This window comes from Cnephaeus nilssonii (genome assembly GCF_951640355.1).
Source record: "Cnephaeus nilssonii genome assembly, chromosome: 21".
Lineage (NCBI taxonomy): Eukaryota > Metazoa > Chordata > Mammalia > Chiroptera > Vespertilionidae > Cnephaeus > Cnephaeus nilssonii.
Window position 1 is genome coordinate 44,010,756 of NC_137092.1, and position 12,808 is coordinate 44,023,563.

General features: G+C 46.9%; 1 pseudogene across 1 annotated transcript; it reads right to left on the bottom strand.

Moving 5' to 3' along the window:
• Positions 1 to 9,349: 9,349 nt before the first annotated feature.
• On the bottom strand, positions 9,350 to 10,604 carry LOC307093818 (leukocyte elastase inhibitor-like; annotated as a pseudogene). The gene has a single exon. The product of its transcript is annotated as a leukocyte elastase inhibitor-like (transcript).
• Between the last annotated feature and the right edge of the window lie 2,204 nt (positions 10,605 to 12,808).

Here is a 12,808-nt window from a genome sequence, read left to right on the forward strand (position 1 = left end):
CGGACTTTCCCGGCCTCCGGCGCCCGACCCCCTGCGCGCTCCCGCCCGCTCCTGTGCAGGTTCTGGGAGCCTTTGGGGCGGGAGCAGCGGGACCCCAAGGGGCTGGGAAAGTTCAGGGTGAGCGGGACGGTACCGCTGTGTCCCCAGCGCCGGGCACCCCGCAGGGACGGAATGGTTTCGGGAACAAAATCCGTTCCCGGCGCGGAGAGAAGTGAACTATAGGCGCGCCCACCTCACGGGGTGCCCCACACACCTGGATGGGTGCGCACAGCCTGGGCCACGGGCTGCACAGCGTGACCCTGGGCAAAACGCCAGCTTAGCCCTGGCCGGTGTGGCTCAGGGGACAGAACATCAGCCTGCGAACCATGGTGGGGTCGAACCCTGGAGTCAGGATAAGACCGCCGGAGGCTGCTGATTGATTAAAAAAGCAGGCGAGGGTTTATTGGACTGGCCAGGACGGCCGAGGGCACCCCACGCAGGTGGCCACACTCACGACCGCGCCGTCCCAGGTGTAGGCGGTCCTTTTAAAGGCCTAAACCACAAGCATTTTCCTTGTCCTGCTGGACATTGGAATGTGGCCCCATCTTGCGAAAGCCGTTTTACAGAGGCAGAACCAAGCAGTTAATATCTCTAAAGGTTTATCTAAGTTTCTACTCCTGGACCTACTGAGTCGGTGGGAATCGGTCTCCCGTGGTCCTGGTCACAGGCTCAGGAGAATAACCTTTGGGATGTGGGGTGAGTCTCCAGGTCTCAGTCTGGAAGCTGAGGGAACTACCCTATTGTTTAGGCAAGTAAGTGCGTGCAGCAGCCAGAACAGCAGGGTTAACATTCAAACAGCAGTTTTTACCTCAGTATGGTTGCTGCCATATTTCACGAACCTGAAGGGTCCCGGGTTCGATTCCCGTCAAGGGCAGGTACCATGGTTGCAGGTTCCCGGGCCCTGGTCGGGGCACGTGCAGGAGGAACCAAAGGATGTGTCTCTCACATCAATGCTTCTCTCTGTCTCTCCCTCTCCCTTCCACTCTCTAAAAATGAATGGGAAAATTTCCTGGGGGAAGGATTGACAAAAAACAAAAAACGAGATAAAACCAAGCAGGGAGAAAATGGTTCAATCAGGAGACGCGGGACTGTTTCACAGCCAACTTTAAAAACAACAACAAACAGAAGTAGAAACGGTAGGCTCTAAAATAACGATGAAACGTATAGCTAGGAAATGCACAAAGCGGCCCGGAGGCATTTGTGGGGACCGGGGATGGTGGTTCCCTGGGGCCGCACTGTCTGTGCCCGGCAGCGCGGGGGGCTCCCCTCCCCAGCAGCACAGCCGGGGAGCAGCGCGAGCAGTGAAGCCGCCGTGATCTTGGCTGATGGAAGGTCTTGCCTTTAATTTGTTAAAAAAAAAAAAAAAAGCAAGAAAAAAAGATGGCGACCGGCAGGAAGGTAGGGAGAGAGTGTGAGTGAGGAACCCATAGAGGAGAGTGTAGACATGTGTGGTGTGTGTGTGTGTATGAGCTAGGGTCAGTTAGATTCTGCACGTCTTCCAAGGGGCTCCCTAACTGGGCAGTCCTAGACGGCGCAGCCCCGCGCACAAAGCGGACACTTCTCAGCGGCTGGTGCGGACGCGGAGACCACGCCATCTTGGGAAACAGAGCTGCCTGAGACGCGGATCCTGGATTCTGACACAAACCAGGACCCTGCAGCCTCTGGGCACAGAGAACTGCTATCACAGCTTCAGACCAACAAACAAGAATCCAGACTTCTCAGCAGAATTCCGTGAGTCAAAGAGCCTACCCCACTCCCAGCAGGCGGGAGAGCGCCATAGTAACTGATAGACCCGCCCCTTCCCCAAGCTGCTCAGCGCTCACAGGGCGCGGAGAGCGCCATAGTAACTGATAGACCCGCCCCTCGCCCAAGCTGCCGAGCTTTGGGCAGGGACGCGCTCCCCCCTAGGGAATTTGGCGCGCGCGGGACAGAAGCAGCTCCCCATCGGGAAATCTGTCAGTGCGCACAGAGGGCTCCCCTTCGGGGAATTTGGCTTGCGGGTCACAGCTCCCCCTTCTGGGAATCTTAGAGCGTGCACAGAAGGGCTTCCCTTTGGGGAAGTTGGCGCACAGGACGGACTCCGCTCCCCTTCCGGGACCCTGGGAGAGTGCACCACAGAGCCAGCTCACCTTCAGGATTTTAAGAATGTGCGCTCTAGCCGGTTTGGCTCAGTAGAGAGAGCACACACAGGACTCAGCTCCACTTCAGGGAATTTGGCACGCCGGACACAGCTGCCTGGGTTCCCTGACTCACAGCGCATTCACACTAAGAGCCAGCGACCCCAATTGTTGGTGCATGCACACACAGGGACCCTGATTCTCAACAAGAAACAACACAAGGCAACAGAGACTTTGACACTCGAGTCTTGGTGCAGACACAGGGAAACTCTGACTCCTGGCACATCCTAAGGATCTCATTTTCGGCGCATACCAACAGTGTGGTGCAGACAGGGCCCCTGATTCCAAGTGTGCACACGAGACCACACGGAACACTGGGGACACTGACCCTTGGCAAGTCTGGTTCCCACCAACCAAAGGCAGCCACACGTCCTAGTGTCAGAGCACTTCAGTGAAACTCGAGTGGAGCGAAGTCCCCACAGCACATGGCCCAGGTCCACGCAAACGGAAGCTTGAGCTTTCTGGTAAGAGCCAGAATGGGGAAACGATATAACTCACAGAGGAAAGAAAATGTGGAGTCGCCAAGAAAGGAAATTAGTGAAACTGAAGCTTGCAACATGACCGAAAAGGAGTTCAGAGTAATGGTCGTGGAATTTATACATCGGATGGATGAGAAAATCAACAACTTATGCAAGAATCAGGAAGAAATGAAAAGTGATATAGCTACAATCAAAAACACCATGGAAAGTTTCAACAGTAGACTACAAGAAGCAGAGGACCGAATTAGTGAGTTAGAAGATCAGGTACAGAAACAAGCTCAATCTCAACAGCAATTGGAGAAAAAAATTAAAAAGCAGGAGGAAAGCCTAAGGGAGCTCCGGGACAACATGAAACGAAGTAACATGCGTATAATAGGGCTGCCAGAAGGACAAGAAGAGCAGCAGGGATTAGAAAATCTATTTGAAGAAATAATGACAGAAAACTTCCCGGATATGGGAAAGATAAAAGTTACGCAAGTAAAGAGAGTCCCAAGCAGGATCAACCCCAAAAGACCCACACCAAGACATGTCATAATTTCAATGGCAAATATAAATGATAAAGAGAGAATCCTAAAGGCGGCAAGAGAGAGACAGAGAGTTACCTACAAAGGAACACCCATCAGATTGTCAAATGATTACTCATCAGAAACACAACAAGCTAGAAGTGAATGGAAGGAGGTATACAAAGTGTTGCAAAGCAAAGGACTGAATCCAAGAATACTATATCCAGCAAGACTATCAATCAAAATTGAAGGGGAAATCAGGAGCTTTGCAGACAAAAAAAGCCTCAGGGAGTTTATCACCACCAAACCAGCAATGCAAGAATTGCTAAATGGAATACTGTAAAAAGAAGAAATAAACAGGTAAGAAGGAATACAGACACAAAAATAGATATGACTGCAAACAAATACCTTTCAGTAATAACTTTAAATGTAAACGGACTAAATGCTCCAATCAAAAGACATCGAGTAGCTGAATGGATTAAAAAACACGACCCATGTATATGCTGTCTACAAGAGACCCACCTCAGAACAAGAGACTCACACAGATTGAAAGTGAAGGGATGGAAAAATATCTTTCAGGCAAATGGAAATGAAAAAAAAGCTGGGGTAGCAATACTTATATCTGACAAAATAGACCTCAAAGTAAATGCCATAACAAGAGATAAGGAAGGCCACTTCATAATACTAAAGGGAGAAATCCAACAAGAAGAAATAATTCTGGTAAACATATACGCTCCCAATATAGGAGCACCCAAATACATAAAAAAAACTCCTGGAGGATATCAAGGGAGAGATTAATAGCAATACAATCATAGTAGGAGACTTTAATACCCCACTATCACCACTGGACAAATCCTCTAAACAAAAAATCAGCAAAGAAACAGCAATCTTAAATGACTCACTAGACCAGATGGAATTAATTGACATCTTCAGAACATTTCACCCCAAAGCCACAGAATATACATTCTTCTCAAGTGCACATGGGTCATTTTCAAAGATAGACCATATGCTGGGTCACAGGCAAAGTCTCTTCAAATTCAAGAAGATAGAAATTATATCAAGCATCTTCTCAGATCACAGTGGCATAAAACTGGAAATCAACTACAATAAATACAATCCAAAGAAATCAAACACATGGAGACTAAACAGCATGCTATTAAACAAGGACTGGGTCACCAGAGAGATCAAGGAAGAAATAAAAAACATCATGGCAACAAATGACAATGAAAACACAACAATCCAAAATCTATGGGACACAGCGAAAGCAGTCTTGAGAGGGAAGTTCATAGCTCTACAAGCCTACTGCAAAAAAACAAGAAACAATGGTAATAAATTACTTAACCCTACAACTCAAAGAGCTAGAAAAGGCGCAGCAAGAAAAGCCCAGTGTAACCAGAAGGAAGGAAATAACAAAGATCAGAGCGGAGATAAATGACATAGAGACCAAAGAAACAATACATAAGATCAACAAAACCAAGAGCTGGTTCTTTGAAAGGATAAACAAGATTGATGGACCTCTAGCCAGGCTCACCAAGAAGCAAAGAGAGAGGACCCAAATAAACAAAATCAGTAATGAAAGAGGTGAAATAACATCAGACCCTGCAGAGATACAAAGGATTGTTACAAAATACTACGAACAACTTTATTCCAGCAAACTGGACAACCTGGAGGAAATGGACATATTCCTAGAAAAATATAACCTTCCAAAAATCAATCAAGAAGAATCTAAACAGCTCAATAGGGCAATAACTATGGACGAAATTGAAGCAGTCATCAAAAAGCTTCCGGCAAACAAAAGCCCGGGGCCTGATGGCTTCACAGGAGAGTTTTACCAAACATTCAAGGAAGAACTAAAACCTATCCTCCTCAGACTATTCCAAAAAATTCAGGTGGAAGGAACACTTCCAAGCTCCTTCTATGAAGCCAGCATCACCCTAATACCAAAACCAGATAAAGACAACACAATGAAAGAGAATTACAGACCAATATCCCTCATGAACATAGATGCCAAAATCCTCAACAAAATTCTAGCAAATCGGCTCCAGCAGTACATCAGAAAGATCATACATCATGACCAAGTAGGATTTATCCCAGGAATGCAAGGATGGTACAATATCCGCAAATCAATAAACGTGATACATCACATAAACAAATTGAAAGATAAAAATCACATAGTCATATCAATTGATGCAGAAAAAGCATTTGACAAAATCCAACACCCTTTCTTGATAAAAACTCTCAACAAGATGGGAATAAAAGGCTCATACCTCAACATAATACAAGCTATATATGATAAACCCACAGCAAACATCATACTCAATGGACAAAAACTAAAAACATTTCCCCTAAGAACAGGAACAAGACAGGGATGCCCACTCTCACCACTCCTGTTTGACATAGTACTGGAAGTATTAGCCATTGCAATTAGACAAGAAGAAGAAATAAAAGGCATCCAAATTGGAAAAGAACAAGTGAAGCTGTCTTTATTTGCAGACGACATGATATTGTACATAAAAAATCCAAAAGACTCCGTCAAAAAACTAATAGACTTAATAAATGAATTCGGCAATGTAGCAGGATACAAAATTAACGCCAAGAAATTTATGGCCTTTCTATACACCAACAGTGAACTTACAGACAGAGAGACTAAAAAGGCAATCCCATTTACCATCGCGCCAAAAAAATTAAGATACCTAGGAATAAACTTAACTAAGGAAGTAAAAGACCTATACACGGAAAACTACAGGACACTGAAAAAAGAGATAGAGGAAGACGTAAACAGATGGAAGAACATACCATGTTCATGGATTGGTAGAATCAACATCATTAAAATGTCCATACTACCCAAAGCAATCTATAGATTCAATGCACTCCCCATTAAAATACCAACGGCATATTTCACAGACCTTGAAAGAACTCTCCAAAAATTCATCTGGAATAAAAAAAGACCCCGAATAGCCACAGCAATCCTGAGAAAGAAGAATAAAGTAGGAGGGATCTCAATACCAGATTTCAAGCTGTATTACAAAGCCACTGTTCTCAAAACAGCCTGGTACTGGCACAAGAACAGACATATAGATCAATGGAACAGAATAGAGAATCCAGATATTGACCCAAACCACTATGCTCAATTAATATTTGACAAAGGAGGCATGAACATACAATGGAATAAAGACAGTCTCTTCAATAAATGGTGTTGGGAAAATTGGACAGATACATGCAAAAAAATGAAGCTTGATCACCAACTTACGCCATACACAAAAATAAACTCAAAATGGATACAGGACTTAAACATAAGACGGGAAACCATAAAAATACTAGAGCAATCCACAGGCAGCAAAATCTCAGACATATGCCAAAAGAAATTCTTCACTGACACTGCTCCTAGGGCAATGGAAGCTAAAGAGAAAATTAACAAATGGGACTACATAAAAATAAAAAGCTTTTTCACAGCAAAAGAAACCATCAACAAAACAACAAGAAGGCCCACTACATGGGAGAACATATTTGCAAATGGCATCACTGATAAAGGTTTAATCTCCAACATCTACAGGCAGCTTATGCAACTTAATAAAAGGAAGATAAATGATCCAATAAAAAAATGGGCAACAGACCTAAATAGAATCTTTTCAAAAGAAGACAGAAGGAAGGCCAAGAGACACATGAAAACATGCTCAACGTCACTAATTATCCGAGAGATGCAAATCAAAACAACAATGCGGTACCATCTCACACCTGTCAGAATGGCTATCATCAACAAATCAACAAACGACAAGTGTTGGCGAGGATGCGGAGAAAAAGGAACCCTCGTGCACTGCTGGTGGGAATGCAGATTGGTGCAGCCACTGTGGAGAACAGTATGGAGTTTCCTCAAAAAACTGAAAATGGAACTCCCATTTGACCCAGTAATCCCACTCCTGGGAATATATCCGAAGAAACTAGAAACACCAATCAGAAAGGATATATGCACCCCTATGTTCATAGCAGCACAATTCACCATAGCTAAGATTTGGAAACAGCCTAGGTGCCCGTCAGCAGATGACTGGATCAGAAAACTGTGGTACATCTACACAATGGAATACTATGCTGCCATAAAAAAGAAGGAATTCTCATCATTTGCAGCAACCTGGATGGAATTGGAGAACATTATGTTAAGTGAAATAAGTCAGTCAATGAAAGAGAAATACCACATGATCTCACTCATTTATGGATAATAAAGAACATTATAAAATTGAACAAAAAGATAGATACAGAGACAGTAAAGCATCAAACAGACTGTCAAATTACAGGGGGAAGGTTAGGGAGAGATGGGGGAGATAAGAGATCAATCAAAGGACTTGTATGCATGCATATAAGCATAACCAATGGACGCAAAACTCTGGGGGGTGAGGGCATATATGGGAGTGGGGTGGGGGGGGGCAATGGTAAGATATGTACACATATAATACCTTAATAAAAAAATTGGAAGGAAAGAAAAAAAAAAAAGCAGCACCTGTGAAGTGCACGAAAGCAAAGCCCAAAGAAGGAGGTAAACCTGGGATCAATAAAGTGAGTCGGGGCCAGGAGGAGGTGGGGAGGGGGGGGGGGGACTGTGCTGAGGCGGGAGGAAGATGGGGAAGTTCCTACTGGGCAGCAGGTAGGGGACGGGTCCCTGCCTCCCAGCTCCCAGCCTGGGAGGTGCGGGGAGACCGCTGAGGGGAGGGCTGGGGTTGTGTGCTGGGAGGCCGTCTTGGAGGAGGCAGTGGGGCAGCGCTGAGCATGCTGGGGGCAGAGAAAGGTGAGGGCAGGTGGGGCACCTGCGAGTCCTCTAAAGTAGGAAGGCTGTGAAGTTTTTTCCCTGTGAAGGTTAGAGTCTCAGGGACCACGGGGAGCCTCTATTGGGGCTGGTTTAAGCTGGGAGTTTAAGGTGGCCTTTGCATTTTTGTTTCTTTAATACATTTTGTATTGATTTCAGAGAGAAAGGGAGAGGGAGATAGAAATATCAGTGATGAGAGAATCGTAGATCGGCTGCCTCCTGCACGCCCCACACTGGGGATCGAGCCTGCAACCTGGGCACGTGGCCTGACCGGGAATCCTACCGTGACCTCCTGGTTCATAGGTCGATGCTCAACACTGGTGGGGCAAGAGTTTGCATTTAAAAAAAAATTTTTTTTTTTATTGATTTCAGAGAGGAAGGAAGAGGGAGAGAGAGAGAAACATCAATGATGAGAGAGAGTCATGGATCCATTGTCTCCTGCAAGTCCCCCACTTGGGATCGAGCCCACAATCCAGGCACGTGCCCTTGACCGGAATCGAACCCGGGACCCTTCAGTCCGCAGGCTGACACTCTATCCACTGAGCCAAACTGGTTAGGGCAAGATTTGCATTTTTGAAAGATGCCCCAGCTGCCCTGTAGGAGGAGCAGGGACAGACCGCTGAGAGGCTGGGAAAGGTCACCCTGTCAGGCCACCAGTGGCCGGGACTAGGCCTTTGGCACAGGCTGAGGAGACGCAGGGGAACCCGAGAAATACAGTCACGGCCCCACTTTAGCTGTGGTTTCACTTTCCACGGTTTCAGCTACCCACGGTTAACTGTGGGCTGAAAACATTAAATGGGAAATTCCAGAAATAATTCATAAGTTTTATTTTATTTTATTTTTTGTTATTATATGTTTATTTCTAGTCTGCAGAGGCAAGATTTTTTAAAGGAAAGAAATGGGGAAAAATAGATACAGAGGCCAAGAAGCACTGAACAGACTGCCAAACCACAGCGGGAAGGCAGGGAGGCTGTGGGGGGGGGGGGGGCTGTAAGAGATCAACGGATTGTACGCGTGCATATAAGCATAACCAATGGATACAGACACGGCGGGGGGGCGGGGGGGATGGCAGGGAGGGCATGTACTGGGGGGTGGGGGAGGCCGGGGGGAGGTCAATGGGGAAAAAAAGGAGACATATGTACTACTATTTGTAATACTTCAAACAATAATAAAAAATATATATATATAAAGGAAAATAGACACCTATGCCAAAGCTAATGGGTATACACAGCCAACAGGCTGACATTACAACGGAAGTTAGAGGTTTGTTTGCGATGGTAGATTTGTTGCGGAAGATATATGAAAACTATCACCATTGAAAGGGCCAGTGACAAAGCTGTGAGCTTGCCCTTGGATTTACACAGACTCCGGGGAAGAAAGTCTGCCTAAGAACAGGATGTTAGTTGAGGGATTGTGTCGAATGAAAAAAATGAATGGATGGTCGGCCACACAATTTTCCTGTGGCATAATGAGTAATACACGAAACCTGCGGCTGTGGCAGCCGCTGCCTCTGAGCCCTCCTCATTTCTACAAAAGACTTGTGGACAATTTTTGATATAAAAAGACCTCCGGCTTTTGACATGCCAGACAGATCAGCCCTGCTAGTAAAGAGATCCTCTATACCCAGGCTGGCCAGGTGAGAGTTGAGGTTGTAGTTCTCTTCCAGCTTGAACCTGGGCAGGTGGACGTTGACTTCAGTGGAACTCAGATTCTCAGGTTTGGTCCACTCAAGCAGTTTTTCGAAGGTCAATTGATCTTCGATCTTCTTCAGACCCGTGGCCTCGTCCTCGATGTCATCTGGCGGCAGGATGACCATGCTGAGCTCCCTGCCCTGGTAAGGTAGCTCCAGCACCCGGCACTTAAGGTCCTCGATGTAGCCAAGTGGGAATCTGCTCTTCTGATACATCATTTTCACTGTTTTTGTGTCTTTCTTATTCAATCTGAAAGGTGTATCGATTGTGGCCTTTTGACTGAATTTCTCCCGCCAGTTTCCTTTGAAATAGATGGCATTAACTAGCACAAGTTTAGTGCTATCATCAACCATGCCTGCACCCAACAATTCTGGAATTTTCCCTTCAGTCTGGCCTTTGACCCACTCGTTTATCACCTTTCTTGCACCTTCAGAGGCTCGCTGAAAATCTACACTGGCCAGTTCAGCTCCATACATTTTCTGGGTTGAAGCTAAGAACTCAGGGAGGAACTCCTAGGTTTTCTCTCCATATAACCTGTTCGCAAGTTTCAGAATATAGGGAGCCCCGCGCTTGTGGATATCAGCATTCAGACTCTGGAAACTGGAATGAATCTCCTTAACCGCATCGAAGTGAAGAGTCTTGGACATCTGTGCCGCGGTAGTGCCTCTGGTCCCCAGAAAGACCATGGCCAGCGCTGAGGAAATGCTTATGGGGGAGATGAAGATGTTCCCAGAGGGGTGGTTGTCCTTCAGGTGCGGAAGAGGTCCACTGCGAACCGGGTGTTGGCCAAGCTCAGCTGCTCCATGGTGAGGCAATCCTGACTTGTCTCAGAGCTTGTTTCCACAGAGATGGGCAAGGAAGGATAGTTGTGCTGGCTGCTTCCCCGTTGCTGGCTGGTGTCTGGGAGAGGCTCAGGATCTGAAGATCAATAATTCATAAGTTTTAATGTGTGCCGAGTAGTGCGTTCGAATCTCGTGATGTCTTGCTTCCTCCTGCCCTGGAAAGGAATGAGTTTGTAAGAAATGCAACACCAGCCCTGACCGGTTTGCTCAGTGGATAGAGCGTAGGCCTGCAGACTGAAGGGTCCCGGGTTTGATTCCTGTCAAGGGCATGTACCTTGGTTGCAGGCTCCTCCTTGGCCCGGACCCTGGTCGGGCGAGTTCAGGAGGCAACCAATCGATGTGTTTCTCTCACATCGATGTTTCTCTCTGTCTTTCCCCCTCCCTTTCACCTTTTCTAAAAATCAAAGGAAAAATATATTGGGGTGAGGATTAACAACAAAAAATTGAAATTAAAATTTAAAAGCAAGCAACACCTGTGAAGCGCAGTAAAGGGGCAAATGGCCCGCACGTGGCAGGCGCTCCCCACATAGCCAGTATCGGGCTGCGTTCGGGTCTCCCTGCTTTACTGAACAAAGGCCCGAGGCGCAGGAGCAGCCGCAATGCTGGCCATTCGGTTCTGCCAGAGAGAAGCCGGGAGGGAAGTGCTTCCGTTAAGTGAACAGGGGGATTATCTACTTAATCAGGACAGATCTGCAGTAAGATCCAATTGTGAAGGAAAAAGAAATTTGCTGTTGCGCCTCAAACTGCCAAAGTTATGGCCCTCGTGTGTGTGGAGCTGGTTACGATGGAGAAGGCGTTGAATGTGGGAGACACGGACAGAAAACACGTTCCCACTGACTGTCCCACTGGCGGCAATGTGTTGGGCCATAAAGCATTGAACGTATGCGAGGACTTCAGCCAGGGCCCCCTGAAACGAACGAGTGGCTACATTCACACAACTTTTATTGTTATAATGGTTTATTTCTTTTTTAAAATATATTTTTATTGATGTCAGAGAGGAAGGGAGAGGGAGAGAGAGAAACAGCAATGATGAGAGAGAATCATTGATCAGCTGCCTCCTGTATGTCCTGAAATGGGGATTGAGCTCACAATCCGGGCATGTGCCCTTAACCGGAATCTGCCCTTCAGTCTGCAGGCCGACGCTCTATCCACTGAGCCAAACCAGGTAGGGCTATAATTCTTATTTCATTGTTAGGTGTTGTTGCTAATCTCTTACTGTGCTTAATTTATAAATTATACACTTTATCAGAGGTATTTACATATAGGGGAAAATATATCTATATAGAGAGAGTGTTTGGTACTATCCTCGGGGTGGGGGTGGGGTCTTGGAATGAATCTGTTGAGTTTTTAAATATATACACACACACACACACACACACACACACACACACACACACACACACGTCAGAGATGAAGGGAGAGGGAGTTAGAAACATCAATGATGAGAGAGAATCATTGATCGGCTGCTTCTGCATGACCCCCACCAGGGATCAAGCCTGCAACCTGGGCATGTGCCCTGACTGGGATTTGAACCATGACCTCCTGGTTCATAGGTTGATGCTCAACCACTGACCCACACCGGCCAGGCAAGATCTGTTGACTCTTTTGAAGAAGGTGGGGTAGGGAGTGTGATGTGACAAAGCAGAGACTGGAAATCTCAGCATACATGTGTGTGTGCATGTGCGTGTGTGCGTGTGTATGTGTGGTAGGAGGTGGGGCAGGGGAAGGTGCGCTGGAACACAAGCCCTTGGGGCAAGTGGAGAGTTGGGCCTTATTTGCAGTGAGGAGAGCCGGGACGTGCTGCCGTGTGGGACTGCATTGTGGCCCTCCTAGCATTTGGGCCCCAGGCTGGGGCACAGAGGATGCTCTGAACTTTGACCTCCCTCTGCTCCATCCCTCCAAGGTCAGGAGCTGCCTGCCCCGCCCCGCTGCTCTTCTCCAAGTTCCACTCCGGGGACCTGGTGGGCTCCCAGCGAGCGCCTCAAGGAGAGCGTGTCTGCTGGGGACCCTGGCCACGTTCCATAAGGCCTCCCCCTGGGCCTCGGGCTCCCATCTGTAAAGTAGGGGTGACATTGGCATTACCTCCTAGGGGAGATGTAAGGGCTGATGTAACAAGGGCCCAGCAGGCTGGGGAATGCTCAGGAAGTTGTAATAATAGTGGCGATGTTCTTATCGTTCATTAAAAAAGGATTGATTATTACAAGAGGTGGCCCAAATGGCTTGCAGAGGGGATGCAGGCAGGGCTTGGAGCAGAGTAGCCCTGGGCTGGGGGAACCCCGAGG